At 36.7% G+C, this 19683-nt stretch overlaps 1 long non-coding RNA gene across 1 annotated transcript in view; it reads left to right on the forward strand.

The window, feature by feature from the left end:
* The window catches only part of LOC108361866 (uncharacterized), a 13733-nt gene extending 3216 nt beyond the window's left edge, over nucleotides 1–10517 (forward strand). Inside the window, exons 2-4 of the long non-coding RNA XR_001847380.1 lie at nucleotides 1489–1537; nucleotides 8725–8726; nucleotides 10507–10517. This is a non-coding gene — a long non-coding RNA (uncharacterized LOC108361866). The remainder of the gene's footprint in view (nucleotides 1–1488; nucleotides 1538–8724; nucleotides 8727–10506) is intronic.
* Nucleotides 10518–19683: the final 9166 nt, after the last annotated feature.

The following is a 19683-nucleotide window of genomic DNA, read 5'->3' on the forward strand; positions in this document are numbered from 1 at the left end:
CACTTTAGCCTAATTTTTAAGAATCCAGTTAATCGTTTATGAAGCTTGAGTACATTTTCTGAACACACTCTGCAATACCTTTCCGACGATATCTCAAACATGTCGATTGGACGTCTGGATAAAAATTTCCAAATCTCGTGTATATATGAGCGAGTCATTTCAGCATGTTACTGTAGCTGCTTTCGTCACTCGCGTGCACTGCCATGCGCTGTGATATGTGGTTTATGGAGAATTTTATTAGCTTTGACCTGACGTCTCTCATTTGAAGATCGTTAAATTGGTTTGTAAGGTATACGCGATTAAGTGGAACCATTTTTTGTTTTAAGCTGAATAACAGTAAATTGCAAATATCTCGAAAACGTATCCATAGAAAAAAATCAACGCGATTTTTGGAATAACCGAGCATAGAAATTTGATAGTGGCGTCTGGAGAACAAAACCCAAACTAAAATTTGTGATCCAGTGTTATTGATATTGTACTAGTACTCACAGTACCTGGTGAAATATACCTTATTCATTCATTTTCTATGTTTTCGTTTTGTTATTGGGAATTTTTGTAGTTTCGGAAATCACCGAGCTCAGAGTTGCTATTCCAAGTGTCTACAATTTAACTCAAATGTATTCAGCCTTCAGCCTTCTCCGAACCGGTTCACTTTTCGTTTCCGTGTATTCACTACGGGCGGATGAAATAAATTCGGACGATAAGGGACATTATGTTGCAAATACAACTTTTGAAAAGTACGAAAACTATTAATTATATGATGTTTTTTTTATATATGTTTTAAACTAGCTTAAAACAAAATGTTTTAACACATGTTTTAAAAATAGGTGATTTTTTCCATTGTTTTAAACAAGGTTTTTAACACTTCAAAAAATGTTTTAAGGTTTTCCAACCCTGGGCACAGTACAGGAATCTTCTATTGAAAAATTTCAACAAATTAGTTTTCGTGATTGGGATAAAGAAAAATATTTGGGTATTCACACAATTGGGATACGATTTGCAGCAAATTTCGGCAAATACCCACCCGTGTGACACTGCCTTTAAAGCGTGTATTTATTCGGATATTGTTAAAGAAAGAACAAAAAAAACTAACCAAAATTAAATAACAAAAATAATATTTTAAAACTTGTAAAAATTTGGTGCGGCTATAAATTTTTCGACTACTGTACATAAGTTGACTATGATTACTCGGTCGTGCAATCATAGCAGCACAATGCCACTAATATTTGACTTACAAACAAAATATGCGCAGGAATATCAAAATTTCAACCCTTTTTGTGTAAAATATTTTATTTTTATCAGTATTTTTCTTTTAATCAATCTATGTTGAAATAAAAGTGAAAATAAAAAAAATATTTTGTCAGAGACAAAAGATGGTATGTTTTGTGTATACATGACTTTAACGCATGGTATAATAATTGTCTTCCCAGAGAGCGCATATTCCGATCTGCCTTATTTAAAAAATATCATTGTTGCCCACACTAAAAGGTTTACTGCTAGGGAAAAGGGATATTTCCATACCCCATATACCATATGTGTATACGTATTTTTTTAAACAAACCTTCTTGCAGAGGACTTATTTAATTTGCAAAAGGCGGAAAAAACATTTGCTTGTAAATTAATTAAATTTTATATAACTCACTTCATTTCAAACGTTTTTTCTATTGTTTTGAAAAATTATAAAAATTAAATTGTACTTTAATTCCTGAAAGTTTGAAAGAAATTAAGTGAAGGTACGTACAGACGCCACATACATACCAAAGCGTCTCGTAGTGGAGTCACGAACCAAAACACATTTACCTCTATATCTTTCCAACTAATAGCCGGAACTTAATATATAAGGTATCGTTTGAAAGGTATTGGCCTATAGAATAACACTAAATATGGTGGGTGTACGCACATGCCCCCTTAAACCGGTAAAAGCAATAAAACTTTTTTTGGTTGGCAACACTTAAGCCTAATTTTTAAGAATCCGGTTAAGCGTTTATGAAGCTTGAATACATTTTCTAAACACACTCTGCAAGACCTTTCTAACCATATTTTAAACATGTCGATTGGACGTCTGGATAAAAATTTCCAAATCTCGTGTATATATGTATAAGCGAGTCATTTCAGCATGTTACTGTGGCTGCTTTCGTCACTCGCGCGCACTGCCGTGCGCTGTGATATGTGATTTATGGAGAATTTTATTAGCTTTGACTTTACGTATCTCATTTGAATATTGTTAAATTTGTTTGTAAGGTATACGCGATTAAGTGGAACCATTTTTTGTTTTAAGCTGAATAACGGTAAATTGCAAATATCTCGAAAAAGTATCCATAGATAAATATCAACGCGATTTTTGGAATAACCGAGCATAGAAATTTGATAGTGGCGTCTGGAGAACAAAACCCAAACTAAAATTTGTGATCCAGTGTTATTGATATTGTACTAGTACTCACAGTACCTGGTGAAATATACCTTATTCATTCATTTTCTATGTTTTCGTTTTGTTATTGGGAATTTTTGTAGTTTCGGAAATCACCGAGCTCAGAGTTGCTATTCCATGTGTCTACAATTTAACTCAAATGTATTCAGCCTTCAGCCTTCTCCGAACCGGTTCACTTTTCGTTTCNGATTTTCTATGTTTTCGTTTTGTTTGTGTGTTTGTTTGTTTGTTTTTTTTATCTGGAAACTTCATCCTAGCACAACAATTGTACAAAATTATATTATAGTGCTAGTCACAATTCATAATAACTAAGTAATAGAAGTTGCATATTAAAAAGAAAAACAAAGACTAAAAGTATTTGTTAAGAAACATAAAAACATTAATAATATTAAATACATAGAAATCGAATCTTTTAAGCATTCTTATTTTTGGATAGAATTCACAAAGCCATGTCACACGAATACGCATTTGCACAAAACTTTGTCAAGCTAAGGTATGTATATCTACTAGGAACAAAGTTTTGATCCTAGTTTTGTTTGTGGCAATAAGAACCATACAATTCTGTACAAATATACCACTCGTGTGAAGCGGCCGCGACAGAGAGATCGAAGGAAGTACAAGTAAAGTAAAGTAGAGTATAGTATAACGAACGTACAAGAGGAAAAAACATACAATTAATACACATATAATTATAATTAGCTATGGTAAAAACTGGTTAACTCATTTTTGAAACGCAGTGCATTGTTGATTGACCTTATTCTGATAGGTAGTGAGTTCCAAAGGCGGATAGAGTTAATGAAAAATTGACGTTCCGATATTTGCATTCGATGTTTAGGGAGGACAAGTAGTACTGACCTCGTAGACTGAAAGAATTGGAGTCTTCGATATAGATATTCAATTTCCTTCGTATGTATTATTTTATGAAGGGCTTCAAGCACTCTTACTTTTAGCAAATTTTCAAAAGTGATGTTGAGCAACCTCTCAGCTTGTTCAGAAACGTGGTCAAGTCTTTTTAGCCCAAACACATATCTAGCAATATTGTTGTAAGCAACATTAAGTTTACTTTTACAGGCACAGTCACAATTAGCATAAATCTCACAACTATACAGGGGCGTAGGTATAAAGTACGATTTCGCCAAAAGTAGTCTAATGTTTAAAGGTGTGAAGTACTGTGTTAATCTGAGTGTACGGAGCATACCATACACTTTTCCTACTGCGCTAAAAATGTGGTTTTTCCATGTCAATGTTTTGGTAAATACTACTCCAAGATTCTTGGCCGTGTCGACGTATTCAATTACTGAATTGTCCAAAGTGATCTTATCTAGACCATCAGAGGCAATGGATTTCCTATGAATGATGATACATTTCGATTTGATAGGGTTAAGACATAATCCATTCATAGAAGCCCATTCCCCTATTTGGTTTAAGTCATGGTTCAAATCTTTTATACACATACTAATACGATCAGGAGGACAGCAAACATATAATTGGACGTCGTCAGCATATATGTGGACATTACAATATTTGAGGATGTTAGGCAAATCATTGACGTACAAAACAAATAACAAAGGACCCAGGATTGAACCCTGGGGGACCCGCTGGCTACAGATAGGAAATCAGAATTCTTGCTACCAATACTCACCGCCTGAGTTCTGCCACTGAGATATGATCTGATCAGTGAGCATGCTGGACCAGAGAAGTTAAACAAGTTCATAAGCTTTTGACATAATATCATGTGGTCCACTGTGTCAAAGGCTTTGGAATGATCTAAGAGGGTTAGGAAAGCAATATTATTATCATCAAGTTGCGATCGAATATTTTCGATTACGTTTAATAGTGCTGTTGTACAGCTCCTTTTAGATCTAAAGCCCGATTTGTGGTCTGTTAAAAGTCTGTTGTATTGCACATAGAAAATAATTTATTTATGTAAAAGACGCTCTACCACTTTTGATAGAAAGGGAAGGATAGCTATTGGTCGATACTCGTTATTTTTCTTATGAACAGGGATTATCTTTGAAACTTTCCAACACTTAGGGAAGACACTGGTGGTCAAAATTGAGTTGATTAGGTAAGTCACGTGGGGTAGGATTGTAGGTAGTATTATTTTCAGAAAATTTGCATGAACTCCGTCAAATCCCACGGCTTTAGATTTAATGGATAATATGGCTTGCACGACATCACAGTCATCCACACAAACAAACTCAAATGGACTAATACTAACATTTACACGTGCACTGTAGTTGTCAAGACATGTATTAGCTAAAGAACTGCGTGAACTAACAAATTTTCTATTTAATTCGTCTAAATTTAGGTCTTAGTGAAGAGATAAACTTTCTTCTTTTTGGTTGTTTGTGTTTCCGACAGGGTAGGAGTATGATGTATTGTGGATGACAAGGGATGACGTAAAATCGTTCCACAATACGTCAGATAAACTTTCCTTTGATTTTCCCATCCCAATTTCTTTAATTGCATTCCACGTTTGATTAGAATTCATGTCTGAGCTGATTTTTTCCTTATAATACGTAGCTTTCGCAGACCTTATTGCTTTGTTGACAATGAGCCGAGCTATTTTGAAGCGGCTTAAGGCTTCAGGGGTTCTGTACCGCTTCCACCTCGCGTAGGTTTGATTACGAGTAGAAATAAGGTCTTTTAATTTAGAATTGAACCAAGGGCTGCTGTTGCACTTTGCTATTCTGCGTCTGAGTGGAACGAAGTCATCAAAGAGCCTATTTATGTGTGAAGGAACTTAGTTTGGTCGTCAATATTTACCAGCGTTCGAATCAGATTCCATTCCACTGACTCCACCGCATCAGTGAGAGAGGTATAGTTGATGTTCTTGAAGTCTCGATGTGTGAAACATATTGGTATTCTGGTTGTTTGAAAATCAAAAATCAAGAAAATCTAGTCGTGTTTCGAAAAGTTAGGCGCAGACAGTTGGCTACAGTGGAGGGATTTACTAAGGTCATTCACAAAAAATATGTCAAGCAAAGTGCTGTTGGTGTTAGTAAAATGTGTTGGTAAGTAGGTGTTAGTGGGAAAAAGACCTAGAGACTCCATGCTAAGTTTTAAGCTGCAATCGACAATAAGGTTGCTGTTGAAATCACCCGCTACCACAGCGTTGTTGTAGTTGTCGAGTAACGGTTGAAGAAATTCGGTGAAATNGACCTAGAGACTCCATGCTAAGTTTTAGGCTGCAATCGACAATAAGGTTGCTGTTGAAATCACCCGCTACCACAGCGTTGTTGTAGTTGTCGAGTAACGGTTAAAGACATTCGGTGAAATTGGAGAAGTTAATATGACGATTGGGTCTGTATACACAGCCGACCAGGAGCTTGTTTTCACCTGAAAAGATATCAATGAACACATATTCCACAGAGTCACCACAACCAGAAGCACAACATAATCTACAAGACAAACAATTTTTAACATATATTGCGACACCACCACCATGACCACTTCTATCAGCTCTGAACAGTTGGTATCCTTTCACTTTTATCAAATCATTACTGTGAAATGGTGTGAACCACGTTTCGGAGACACAAAGATTATCAATATCGGAATCCAGAAAAATATATTTAAACTCATCAAGCTTTTTGTACAAGCTTTGCGCATTGAGGTGAATTATCTTCAACCCAACCGCTTGTTTGCTTAAAATGCGCAACATGGTGTTAAGACAGCCTTTGGAACTCGCCTGCTTATAGTCCAAATTCAATATACAAAATTTTAAATGCACTTCAGTTGGAATTTAACAAAGCTAATAGTAAATTTAACCAGAAGTATGTGGAAATAGAGTAAGTTACACAGTAAAAGAAGAGATAAAAAGAACAATAATAGCAGTAGTAGTAATCATACATCTAGTGGATCATCGCTGTTTTGGTGTATATTTCCGTCGCGAAAGGAGTGGATACCAGGTGTACTAGTGTGCTCCAGTTCATTGAGTATATCCAGGGTGTATATTGCGAGCGGACTGTTGTTTTTCTGTTGCCTAATGTGAACTAAGCCTCCTCTGGTGAACACAGATCAACTTTTTTCCGTTTTTTGAGATTAAGGGCTGACTTGGAAATCTGGTAATTATGCTTTGTAAGCGACTCGTTAATGAAAACAGGGGCTTCGGATTGTATGCCTGCATGAGTAAGCCGTATTCCACTGTTGTTAGATCGTCTATAATTCGCCACAGTTTTTAGAAAATTGTTTCTATCCGCAGGTGCTTGAAACTTGACTACAATCGCAGGGTCAACCGGAGTATCCCGAGGTTTCCGTGCTCGGAAAATACCCCTTAATGGAGGTGGTTGTAAATTCAGGGAAACACATAGATCATGAAATATACTCTGCAAGTTTTCACCTTCTTCGAGTGCGATCCCTAGTACTCTAGCATCACAGACAGCCATAAGGCTATCATGCTTGGAGAGATTTTGTTTTAAAGTTGCTACCTCTGCCTCAACGATTCTAATTCGATCGCCAAACGGGTAACTCTATCATTTAATTTGGTTATCTCACGCGTAACAATTCTAACTTTTCTTCAAATTTGCGACAGAAAACCTCCATAATTCTGTTTTCGGACTCAAGGATTTGCTTTACAAGCAGTTCGTTGAACTTTTCAAAGCGTAGATCCATACTGCGTATAATATTTGGTGATGAGCCACTGATTAGCAGAGTTTTTTGTGGGTTCTCCATCGTTGGTAGTAGTCTCACCACGTCGTTTTCCGGCACCTCCAGTCATTTTATTGGGATTATAGAAAAGAAAGAGGTGGCAGCACAGTTTACGACACGAAGTTGTGATTTGCACAAAGTTTACCACAGGTGGCTCTATTGTCGCTATTGATGACACAAACCAAACAACTCTGAGAAAAGCTTGTGGCGAATAGCGGGAGACGTATAGGAGTTGTTGTTGATTAGGTACTTCGCCTCTTTTGCATTCACCAAGAACAAAACAATTTTGTGGAGCACCTGACTTACTTTTCAATTTCGATGCTTAGAGAATCGTGATTTATTATTCACTTAAAGCTTATATATTTAAAGAGCAAAGTGGAACGAGAAACTTTATGTACTTCACACACAAAGGTTGCCAGCTATCTTTTGTTTTTGGAAATTTTTGTAGTTTCGGAAATCACCGAGTTCAGAGTTGCTAATGCAAGTATCTACAATTTAATTCAAATGTATTCAGCCTTCAGCATTCTCCGAACCGGTTCACTTTTCGTTTCCGTATATTCACTACGGGCGGATGAAATAAATTCGGACGATAAGGGACATTATGTTGCAAATAAAACTTTTGAAAAGTACGAAAACTATTAATTATATGATTGATGTTTTTTCTTATATATGTTTTAAACTAGCTTAAAACAAAACGTTTTAACACATGTTTTAAATATAGGTGATTTTTTCCATTGTTTTAAACAAGCTTTTTAACAATTAAAAAAATGTTTTAATGAGTGCCATCTCTGGGTACAATACAGGAATCTTCTACTGAAAAATTTCAACAAATTAGTTTTCGGGATTGGGATAAAGAAAAATATTTCGGTATTCACACAATTGGGATACGATTTGCAGCAAATTTCGGCAAATACTCACTCGTGCGACACTGCCTTTAAAACGTGTATTTATTCGGATATTGTTAAAGAAGGAACTAAAAAAACTAACCAAAACTAAATAACAAAAATAATATTTTAAAACTTGTAAAAATTTGATGCGGCTATAACTTTTTCGACTACTGTACATAAGTTGACTATGATTACTCGGTCGTGCAATCATAGTTGCACAATGCCACTAATATTTGACTTACAAACAAAATACGCGCAGGAATATCAAAATTTCAACCCTTTTTGTGTAAAATATTTTATTTTTATCAGTATTTTTCTTTTAATCAATCTATGTTGAAAAATGTCCCAAAAAAAATCCTGGCTACGGCCCTAAATGTAGCCATATTTTTCCCATATATTTTGACCATTTTGGTTACTAGTGTTGGTAAAAAGGTACCCTGCAAAAATTTGAGGACCAGGTGGTCTACTGGGACGTAGTTTTACAGTATGTGCAACAGGACCAGGTTGCATACTAGTAACTTCTTATGCTTACCTGGACTACTTCAAACGTACAAAACTTATATAAGTGTTGAACACCACCTCTTCGTGGCCCATCGGCACGGCGGTTTTTGAAGAAAATGCATTTAAGATAATAGATTTTGCCATTTAAATTTAAAAACCACCTTTAAAAATTATCAAATATTAGGTTTATACAAAATCGTATGAAATTCAGCCCACGGTTCAAAAGGGTAGTTGTGTAGGTGGTCCCATGTTATGCAGCGGTAGATCAGAAGAGGTTCCATGTTATGCAGCATTGGACCAGGGGTGGTAAGGTCCAATGGCATCGCAATGTTAATGTAACTATATTTTCTCCATATGTTTGGACCATTTCGGTTACTAGTGCTCGCTACAATGTATCATAATGGGCCCTGATCGGGCCTAAGTGTACCGGTGTCCCCTGGGCCTGGCAGCCACTTCAACCTAACCTGACCTACATTTTAATTAGGTATATATTATAGTATGGTTATATAAAAATAAAAAATAAAAAAGCGCCGCAGTCGAAAATTTAGAATAAAAGCTCGTCTGCCTTCTCATCTCCTGGTATGTCACTGTGCGCCGGTACCCATGTCAGTGCATGCCATCACATTGAGTGATTTGCGGCAGTTGGCAGCTATCTCCGAAGTGATAGTGACAGTGGCAAGTACCATCAGGGCCGCCTGACTGTCTGAGTATATACGTATTTTAGTAGTGGCGATAACAGCTAGCTTTAGGCTGTCAACGGCTTCTTGTATGGCTGCCAGTTCGGCTTGAAATACACTACAGTGGCCAGGTAGACGGATTGATCGTTATATTCCCAATTCTTCCGAGTAGACGCCTCCTCCTACCCAGTTGTCTAGTTTAGAGCCGTCCGTGTAGAATCTTATGGCATCTTCAGATCCCGGAACTCCTTAGATCCATGATTCTCTGCTAGGTAAAGTCGCGCCATAACTTTTAGTAAACATGAGCATTGGTACACAGTAGTCCGTTGTGCTCGGTAGATGTTGGTTGATAAGAATTGTAGTGTGACCACATCGAGCCGCTTTCCAGCGTCTGAGCTCCTGTAGTCTTAGGGCTCCATTCGCAGCGTATTGCCTTCCCTTAAGGTCTATGCGTATGATGTTTAGAATCGCATTCATTGCTATAGTAGGTGTTCTGCGGAGAGTCCCACTAATGCAGATCCGGGCTTTTCTCTTCTCTTTTTGTAACTAAGAGCTGTTTGCTTTCTTCTCTAGCACTGGCTACCATACCACTATCGCGTAGAGAAGTATGGGCCTCACCACGACGGTGTATATCCAGTGCACTAGACTGGGGGTTAGACCCCATTTTTGACAAATTGCTGTCCTACAGCTACAAAGGGCAATGGTGGCCTTCCGCACCCACTCTTCGGTATTTTGAATCCAGCTTAATTTTCTGTCTAGGACTATGCCCAGGTATTTCGCGGATTCGCTTACTTTTAGCGTGGTCTGTGCCAGCCTTGGTGTAATCAGTGGGGGGATTTCGTACTTTTTTGTGAACAGTAAAAGTTCTGTTTTGCTTGGGTTTACAATTAACCCTTTATTTTTGGTCCACCTCTCGACATCCTTCAGTTTTACCTGCATAATATCACATAAGGTCTGCAGAAATTTACCAATTACTATTAGTGCAAGATCATCTGCAGACGCGATAACCCCACAGCCACCCCCTTCCATGCCACATAGCAGTGTGTTTACCGCTGGGACCCCTTGCGGTGTGCCCCTTTCTGAGAACCTGGTCAACGATACCCCACCAGCTCCGCTCGAACAACCCTGCATCGCAGCATGTAGTTCACGAGCGCAACCAAGACCGAGGCGATGCCCAGTCCCGACAGCGCTTCCGTTATCGCACCCGGCATGATGTTGTTAAAGGCGCCATCTATATCCAGGAAGGCTGCAAGCGTATATTCTTTGATGTCTAGTGATCTGAAGCTGTATGGGGCGACGCCATCCGGACCTGGTGATTTATAAGACTTAAACGTCCCTACAGACCAGATAACCCTTTCCCTAGTGCAGAAATCTCCAGTGACTGAGTGACCTCCAATTGATTGTGGCTGTACCGGCCTGGTGTCCGTGGCACCCGGAATGTGTGTCCCTAGGAGCAGATCCAGTGATTCCTCCTCAGCTTCAGTCCAGGAGCTATCAGGTATTTGCAAGCATCCTGGGGTTTTCTGGGCAGCGTCTGAGAATATCTTTCTGAGCCTGCCCTCCTCTGAGATAGACTCCACCCCATTGCAGAAGTCTTTCCATGCGGTTCTTTTGGACCTTCTTAGAAGCTTCTTGTACTCCCATAGAATTGTCTCGTAGGTCTCCCAATGTCCCTCACTACCAGAAACAGTAGCCTGATTGAAGGTTTTCCTGCAGTTCTTGCGGGAAATCCGGATTCGTTCATTCTACCAGGGTTGCTTATTCCTTACCCAGGTCTTATTTTTGGGGCATGCTATGTCCAAAGCCTTGCTACAGGCCCTCGTGAAATGACCGACCAGATTTTCCAGCTCCACTAGGTTTTCTAGAGTATCTGGCTCGCTATCCTGTGGCAACAGCCGGTCGAGCTCTTCCCGATAATTATGCTAGTCAGCATTGCGCAGATTTCTACTTGGAAGAGCCTTGGGCATTACCCCTACTACCTCGAATTGGATATAGCGGTGGTCGTAAAAGGATAGCTCCTCAAGAACCCCCCCCCCCCCCCCCCCCNGTAATGTCCAGAACTTCCTTTCGGTTTTTTTTTAAGTGGGGGCAATAATAGGGGTATTCTCGAAGTCTTGCACGATGCACGGATTGCACGAAATGCAAAAATACTATTCCAAATTTCGAAGAGTACGAGAGCATCCCATTGCAAAGTGGAAGCATGCATGGGTAGCAAGCATTGTTGCCGCGCCGTATCAAGAAAATGTATCACCTGACCAAGCAAAAAATGTATCCAAATGTATTCAATTCCACTTTATAATTTTATTATACGGTGGAAACTTTGCCCACATTAAAATAGGATACTGGTTACCTCTCTTCATATACGCAAATTTGAACAAAAATTTTTAGACTGTATTTAAAGTCTTTTCAGTAAAATTCATAAAAATTTACTTAAATAAATCAAATTTAGTTTTTTAAACAGTGTATTTTTAACCGACTTCACAAAAAAGGAGAAGGTTATCAATTCGTTGGAACCTTTTTTTTTTGTATGTTACCGCATATCTTTGGACCACGTTAACCAATTTCAATAATTCTTTTTTTTTTTAAGGAAAGGTGTCATAGGTGGTCCGTACTACTTTGGTTTAAATCCGATCATTGTATCATGAAGACATTAAGGTTTTTTTTTTCTTAAAAATTACTTGTTAAATTAAGAAATGAAAATATGTGATATGAAAGAGATCACTATATGTGACCTGGTCTACGAAAAGGGAGCTTACGTGCGAAAACTAGTTTTGTGTGAAAAAGCTGTTAAAAGTAAGCAACTCGTTTCGTCAGTTTCTCATTATCTCGTTAATTGTTCTCCGCGCCGGACGTCCAGTAAGTGTTTTTGTTGGTCCAGTAAGTGTTGTTGTTGGTCCAGTAAGTGTTGTTGTTGGTGTAGTTATTTTATATATTATTATATTATTATTTTATATATTATTATATATTATTTTTACTCTTCTTTCTCTACATTTTTAGTACACTTCTAAGCAAGTTAGGATTTTCTGCTTTTCACCACGTGAAAAAGCATCTCATCTTCCATCCGAATCAACCAAAAAGTGAAAATTGACACCTAAGCCCCCTTTCCGTAGACCAGGTCACATATATATAAATAAATAAATAAGATCTTGCTTAAAGCACCCTTTTTAGCTAATTAAAACAATTGCGCTTATACCTATTTTGGAGACATCTCTTCATATGTTCATTGCTTCGTTCACAAAAAATAAAAAGCTTCAATTTCACGGGTTAGTAGTGATTTTTAATACATTTAGAAAACATAACGTTTTCTACCATCTTTAATGGAAATCGATTTTTGAATGAAAACAACGTTATGGCGAATATAAAATATTGGCCTATTTAAAAAAGTATCCACATTTATACTGATCGGAAATAATAAGTATCTCGCAAAAATCCGTCTAAAAATGTACCCAATTGGATCTATTTAGATCCAAACGGCATCCCTGGTAGCAAGCAGCGAAATTATGTATCAAATACAATAACAAGGGACAGCAAAAGAATGAAGTGAGCGATATGAGAGGAATGAAGTGAGCGAGATGAGAGGAATGACAGAAATATGTAGCAATTCCAACAACAAAACAACTAGCACAGGGTCGCATTTATCTTGCTATGCTATTTTGCAAATTATGTACATGGGTTTCGACGTTGCATATTTTGCAGGGATAGGAAATGTTTCCGATTTATTTTGTTATTGTGTATTTGCAAGTTATGTAATCCATGCAATCCGTGCTACGTGCAATGGCTTTGCAAAATTTGGAGAATACCCCTAATGAGCTAACAACTAAGTATAAAATCAAAAAGTGACTCACCCCGTTCATTATCATCGCTGCTTCACCAGGTGTCATGGTGAGAATTCGCATCACCTCCCAAGATTAGCGCCTCCCTCGTGCTAGCCACTAGTTCTCTAATACATGCTGTTGGCACCTCCTTATCATGCACTAGGTACATGGATGATATCCTTATTTGTTGCCCATTAAATTTCTAGATTCATCGCTAAATTGGGGAAGAAAGAGACATTTTAGTTTGGTACTTATCAAGATACACATTCTTGGCTTTCTCATTGAGGCTCCACTTACCAATATATGAGTAGTCCACTTGCAAAGTGCTCTATGTAAATGTTTTCGATTTTTAGTTTTTGGTTGATTACGTACCAGTATTTAAAGTAGTTTCATGTCCAGTAACAACAGAGTGCAAAATCTTTTAATATTCTGAAAAAATAACATCAAGTGTTAACTCTTCTTCCAAAAGTCGCAATCACTTTTATTTATAAACTTTTAAAAGTATCCATCTTCTGATGAACTTAGAAAACTGCTTTAGGTCGTATAGACTGTTAATGTTATTTTATGACATGTTATGTTATGTTACAATTTTATAAGGGTCTTATTTATCCAAATATTTATTCAGGTAATAATAAACAAGATTCAATTTAAATGTTACTTCTTGTCTTAGTCGTTTTTTCAAATTTATGGCTTTCTATTATAAAATCACATAACGCTGTTTGCAAGTGGACTACTCATAAAGGCAGGCGCTTCTAGCCTACAAATAATTTATCCCACCACCCATGGTTCTTGGATTAGGACGATGTCGGCTGATCCTCTAGCTGTTAATTGCAGCAGCAGTGCAGCTGATGCTACCTTGAAGTGGTGAAGGTTAATTTGTAGTACCTTCACCATCTTGACTGCTACCGTCCTCGTCGCCTATTAAAATGGAATTAGCCGCGTCGTCCGTCATCTCAATCAACTCCTCCTCCATATAGAGCTGAACCATTCGTCCGACGCCTAGCGAAGACGTCGAAGAAGCATATCCCCCGGTCAGGTCGTCCATCGGATCGATCTGCTCGGGCTCCTCATCCTTTCCACGTCGCTGCAGTCCTCTTCCGGCTCTACTTCCGCAATAAGGTTCCTCGCTGTATTGACTTCGTTGCTGTAAACCTTTATTTTGGCCATGTGGAGGCCGTAACACATGACTCCTTTTTTCTTCTCCAATATCTCAATGGAGTCCTTATTCAGAAGCAGGACAACATGCATTTTCGCTTTACCACTATCCATGGTTTTCACTTGAACGAGTTTCCACCCTCGGCAATGTTTAAAACGTTCAGTATCAACGTTTTAATTTTAGTAATTTTTTTTTTTTAATTTGATCGCCAAAATCTCTCGAGTGCCGGTTTTCATCCAACCATTTAAAAATAAATGGATCGCCCTTTTTGGATCCGCCATTATGAATTTTGAAAAACTGAGTTCAGAATCCTAATTAGCAACCCCAGAAACCTCCTGGAAACAAGTTCCAACCCATGACTAATGTCTTTGTGAGAGCACATTATCGGGAACTAGGCCCATTCTAACTGTCCAAGACAGGTTTGTAATTAAGGTAATGTTCCCCAATAACACCAGAGTAATTATATGTAAAACCACATTTTTAGCTGCATTTTAACATGTCAAGAAAACAAACAAATTTAGAATATCAGAATTTTTATAAAAAACCGACCAGCGCGACTAAAACAAACATTTTCAAAATAAAACAAGTAAGAAAGTCTAAGTTCGGGCGGAGCCGAACATTAAATACCCGGCGCAAGTATTAAATATATATTTTTTCACCCTTCCGAAACCTTCCGCTAGATGGTAAGCCGAGGTGTATCAATTTTGAGTAAATTAGCGTCCTTCAATTTCGAAATATTGAAGTTTCGAGCATTTCTTAAATTTACCGTTATATGAGAATCGGCCGTTATTTTAGTCCGATTTCAATAATTTTCAACGTTTTGCTTACACGTGGCAAGTACAATAACCATACCGAGTTTGGTACAAATTGGTAGAACGGTTACCGATATACTTATATGTGATCATAAGTGGGCGGTGCCACGCCCATTTTCCAAAATTTTACCATAAACGTATTTCTTGGTAAAGAATTGTTGCAAGCATCAATTTTGAATAAATTAGCTTCAATATTTACTGATTTATCGAAGATTTTGTATTTCTCTAAATTACCGTTATATGGGATGTGGGCGTGGTTATTGTCCGATTTTAAAAAGTTTCGGCGGTTTTTTATGCTGTACCAAGGCCAACAACTGTGCCAAGTTTGGAAGAAATTGGTGCAGCGGTTACCAAGATATACACATGTAACCATAAGTGGGCGTGGCTACGCCCATTTTCCAAAAATTTTTAATATTCTTATTTTTCGTCTAAAAATTATTGTAAATATCAATTTTGAGTGAATTATCTTCAGTAGTTACTAAAATATCGCAGTTTTCGTATTTCTGGAAATTACCGTTATATGGGAAGTGGGCGTGGTTAAAGTCCGATTTCGCCCATTTTCAATACCAACCTACATACATACCAAATTTCGTTGAGATATCTAAATTTTTGCTCGAGTTGTCGTGTACACGGACAGACAGACAGACGGACGGACAGACAGACATGGCTTAATCGATTTCTTTTTTCATCCTGATCATTTATGTATACATTAGTCTATATCTATCTCGATTCGTTTTGGCTGTTACAAACAACCGTTATGTGAACAAAATTAATATACCCTTGTGCACAAGTGCGCTCGGGTATAAAAATACGTGTCTCTCTTTTTATCACAAATAACAATATTCTGAGGTAGCGTTTATGAATTTCCAAAAATAGTGTTTTTATGATCCACTCTAATGTTTATATTATATACATATAAGTATATATATAGCAGAGTGGTTCAAATTTTTTTGTTTTTTGGAAATTCATAAACGCTACCTCAAGTTATTGTTATTTGTGATAAAAAAAAGAGCAAAGTGTTTTTTATGTTGAAAAAAGTATTCTTAGAGGTCGCGCTGGTCGGTTTTTTTATAAAAACGGTGATGTTCTCAATTTTTTTATTTTCTTGACATGTTAAAATGCAGCTAATAATGTGGTTTTTACATATAATTACTCTGGTATTATTGGGGAACATTCCCTTAATTACATACCAGTCTTCTGCAGTTAGAATGGGCCTAGTGCTCGAAAATATGCTCTCGAAAAGAGACTAGTAAAATTAAAACGTTGATACTGAATGATTTACGCGTTGTCATAGGTTGGCACTTGTTACCAGGGGGTTTCTGGGGTTGCTAATTAGGAATCTGAAGTCAGTTTCTAAAAATTCATAATGGCGGATCCAAAATGGCGAACCATTTTTTTAAAAAATGGTTGGACTTGTTCGAAAACCGGCACCAGAGAGTTTTTGGGGTCGCCGATTACGAATCTGAAGTAAATTTTTTTTTTTAATTAAAATTGGCGGATCCAAATTAAAAAAAAAATTACTACAATTAAAACGTTGATACTGAACGTTTTAAACATTGTCAAGGGTAGAAACTCTTTGGCCGTGGGTTTCTGGGGTTGCTGATTCCTAAGCTGATGTCAGATTTTCAAAATTCAAAATGGCTGTTATGAGTTTCAAACAAATCCAATCATTTTATTTTTAATTTTAACATTTTTATTGAGCTTTGTACCACGATTATTTTATTAGGAAAAATGGAAAAAGCAACGAAGTCTAAGCGGTAGAAGTTATACCAGCTATTTCGGAGATCACCACATCTCCTCATCAGACTTCTTTTTTCTAGACTTCAGCAGGGATCGAACCTGCGTCATCGATGTACAAAGTTTGAAGCGTTAACCACTGAACTACGCACACTCCGTAAACTTGTGTTGCTAATTCATTTACCTTTTTCAAGCTGCTGCTATCAAGTGCCTGCTGATTTGCCGCTATTTAAACTTGACAGCGTGGTTGTTGTTGCCAATTGTATACATGCATTTGCTTTCCTGTATAGTTTCAGGCAGGCTCTTCCTAAACTATGTATTTGTCAGTGTTATTGTGGCTTATTAGCATTTTACTTTTATATTTTTATTGAGCTTTGTACCACGATTATTTTATTAGGAAAAAAGGAAAAAGCAACAAAGTCTAAGCGGTAGAAGTTATAGCAGCTATTTCGGAGATCATCAAATCTCCTTATCAGACTTATTTTTTCTAGACTTCAGCAGGGATCGAACCCGCGTCAAAGTCAGAAGCCTTAACCACTGAGCTATGCGCACCCCGTAAACTCGTGTTGCTAACTCATTTTCCTTATTCAACCTACTGCTATCAAGGGCAGCTGATGAGTGGTTGTTGTTGTCAATTCTATACATGCATTTGCTTTCTTGTTTAGTTTCAGGCAGGCTCTTCCTAAACTATGTATTTGTAAATTTTTTTTAAGTCGGTCGCGATTTTGGATCCACCATTTTGAATTTTGAAAATCTCACATAATATGAATCTCAGAAAGCTCAGAAAACCACTGGAAACTAGATTCGACCCTTGACAATGCTTAAAACGGTTAGTATAAACGTTTAAATTTTAGTAATTTGTTTTTAATTTGATCGCTTTATTGGATCCGCCATTTCGAATTAAAAAAAATTGACTTCGGGTTCGTAATCGGCGACCCCAAAAACTCTCTGGTGCCGGTTTTCGAACATAGCCAAACATTAAAAAAAAAATGGATCGCCTTTTTGGATCTGCCATTTTGAATTTTGAAAAACTGACTTCAGATTCCTAATTAGCAACCCCAGAAACCCCCTGGTAACAAGTTTCAATCCATGACAACGCGTAAATCATTCAGTATCAACGTTTTAATTTTACTGGTGTTTTTTTGAGAGCATATTTTCGCGAACTAGGCCCATTCTAACTGTCCGAGACAGGTGTGTAGTTAGGGAATGTTCCCCAATAAGACCAGAGTAATTATATGCAAAACCCAAATTTTTAGCTGCATTTTAGCATGTCAAGAAAATAAAAAAATTTAGAACATCAACGTTTTTATAAAAAAACCGACCAGCGCGACCTCTAAAAAAACTTTTTTTTTCAAAATAAATTTTTATCACAAATAACAATATTCTGATGTAGCGTTTATGAATTTCCAAAAAGAGTGTCTTTATGAACCACTCTAATATATATATCGAATGAAAGGTCCTTCAATCACCTTTCCAACCGTGTGTGTTTTGAAAATCGGTTCAATATTTTTCGAAATATAAGCTTTTGAAAATGTTGAAAGTTGTTGTTGAAAAAAAAAGTTTACAATTAAACTCAGCAGAAAGGGGTGCACCACGTCTACTTTTTCTTTTTTCTCTAGCACAAAGGTCCGTTTTCTTTAGGTATGCCATAGGTTTACATATAAAAAGATTATCCTCATTTTCGAGCTTAACTCCCTAATCTGTAATTAGAAAAGGAGCTTAGCCATACAAAATTATAATTATAAGTTATCCCATATTAAACCGATCACTTTTTGGTGTCCAACCTATCGGTAAATTGAAAATATCTCGAAAATGTATCCATGCGAAAAAAAATAAACTCGATTTTCGGAATCAGCGAGCAAATTGGAAAGTGGCGTCTGAAGAACAAAATCATAAAAAAAAGATGCGTGTGTAACACCGTACACATGATAGAAGTGAAACTTCTTAAAAAAGGTGTGAGAATTGTTCTTAAATGTCAAGCTTTACCTAATTTTAAAATAAATATATATTAGATATATATATTTTTATTTTATTTCTGCTTGAAATCAACGAAATTTTCTTTTAATATTCAGAGTGCTCGAAGCACGTTGTCTTTTTTGCTCAGAAATCCACACTTAAATTGTAAAAAAATAATAATAATTTTGTACAATACATACAAAATTTTACCAACTTTTTCTTTCTTAGGGCCTTTAACTTTCATTATATGTTTCGATGTTGTTTAGATCTAAAAAATAGCGCACAATGAAAAAAACGGCAAAAAAACATACCAAAGTTTTTACAATAAGTAATGCAACACAGAAATTGTTTTCCGTGCTTTACCACCAACACATTCTCATTTTTTGTTTCATAACTAATACATTCTCATTTTAAGTCTTTTCTCTTTTTGGCGGGCACTGCCTTATATAAGTTGGCCTTGCTATCATGCTCACATATGTTCATCAGAGTGTACCACCGAAGGACGAGTTAATACGAGGAGATAGCGGGAGCACAAAACTACTCTAGACCAGTGTCCGCCAAAAAGAGAAAAGTCTTAAAATGAGAATGTATTAGTTATGAAATAAAAAATGAGAATGTGTTGGTGGTAATGCACGGACAAAAATGTCTGTGTTGTATTACTTATTATAAAAACTTTGGTATGTTTTTTTGCCGTTTTTTCATTGTGCGTTTTTTTAGATCTAAACAACATAGAAACATATAATGAATGTTAACGGCCCTGAGAAAGGAAAAAGTTGGTAAAATTTTGTATGTATTGTAAAAGACTATTATTATTTTTTTATAATTTAAGCGTGGATTTCTGAGCAAAAAAGATAACGTGCTTCGAGCACTCTGAATATTAAAAGAAAATTTCGTTGATTTCAAGTAGAAATAAAATGAAAATATATATATCTAATATAAATTTATTTTAAAATTAGGTAAAACTTGACATTTAAGAACAGTTTAAAATAACGACTAAACCAAAAGATAAATAACAAAACATATTGTATGTTTTAATTGAGGACTAGTCTGGTATTAAAAAAAAA

This window comes from Rhagoletis zephyria, unplaced genomic scaffold (assembly GCF_001687245.7).
Source record: "Rhagoletis zephyria isolate East Lansing unplaced genomic scaffold, Rhagoletis_zephyria_1.1 Rzeph_scaffold_00869, whole genome shotgun sequence".
Taxonomy (NCBI): domain Eukaryota; kingdom Metazoa; phylum Arthropoda; class Insecta; order Diptera; family Tephritidae; genus Rhagoletis; species Rhagoletis zephyria.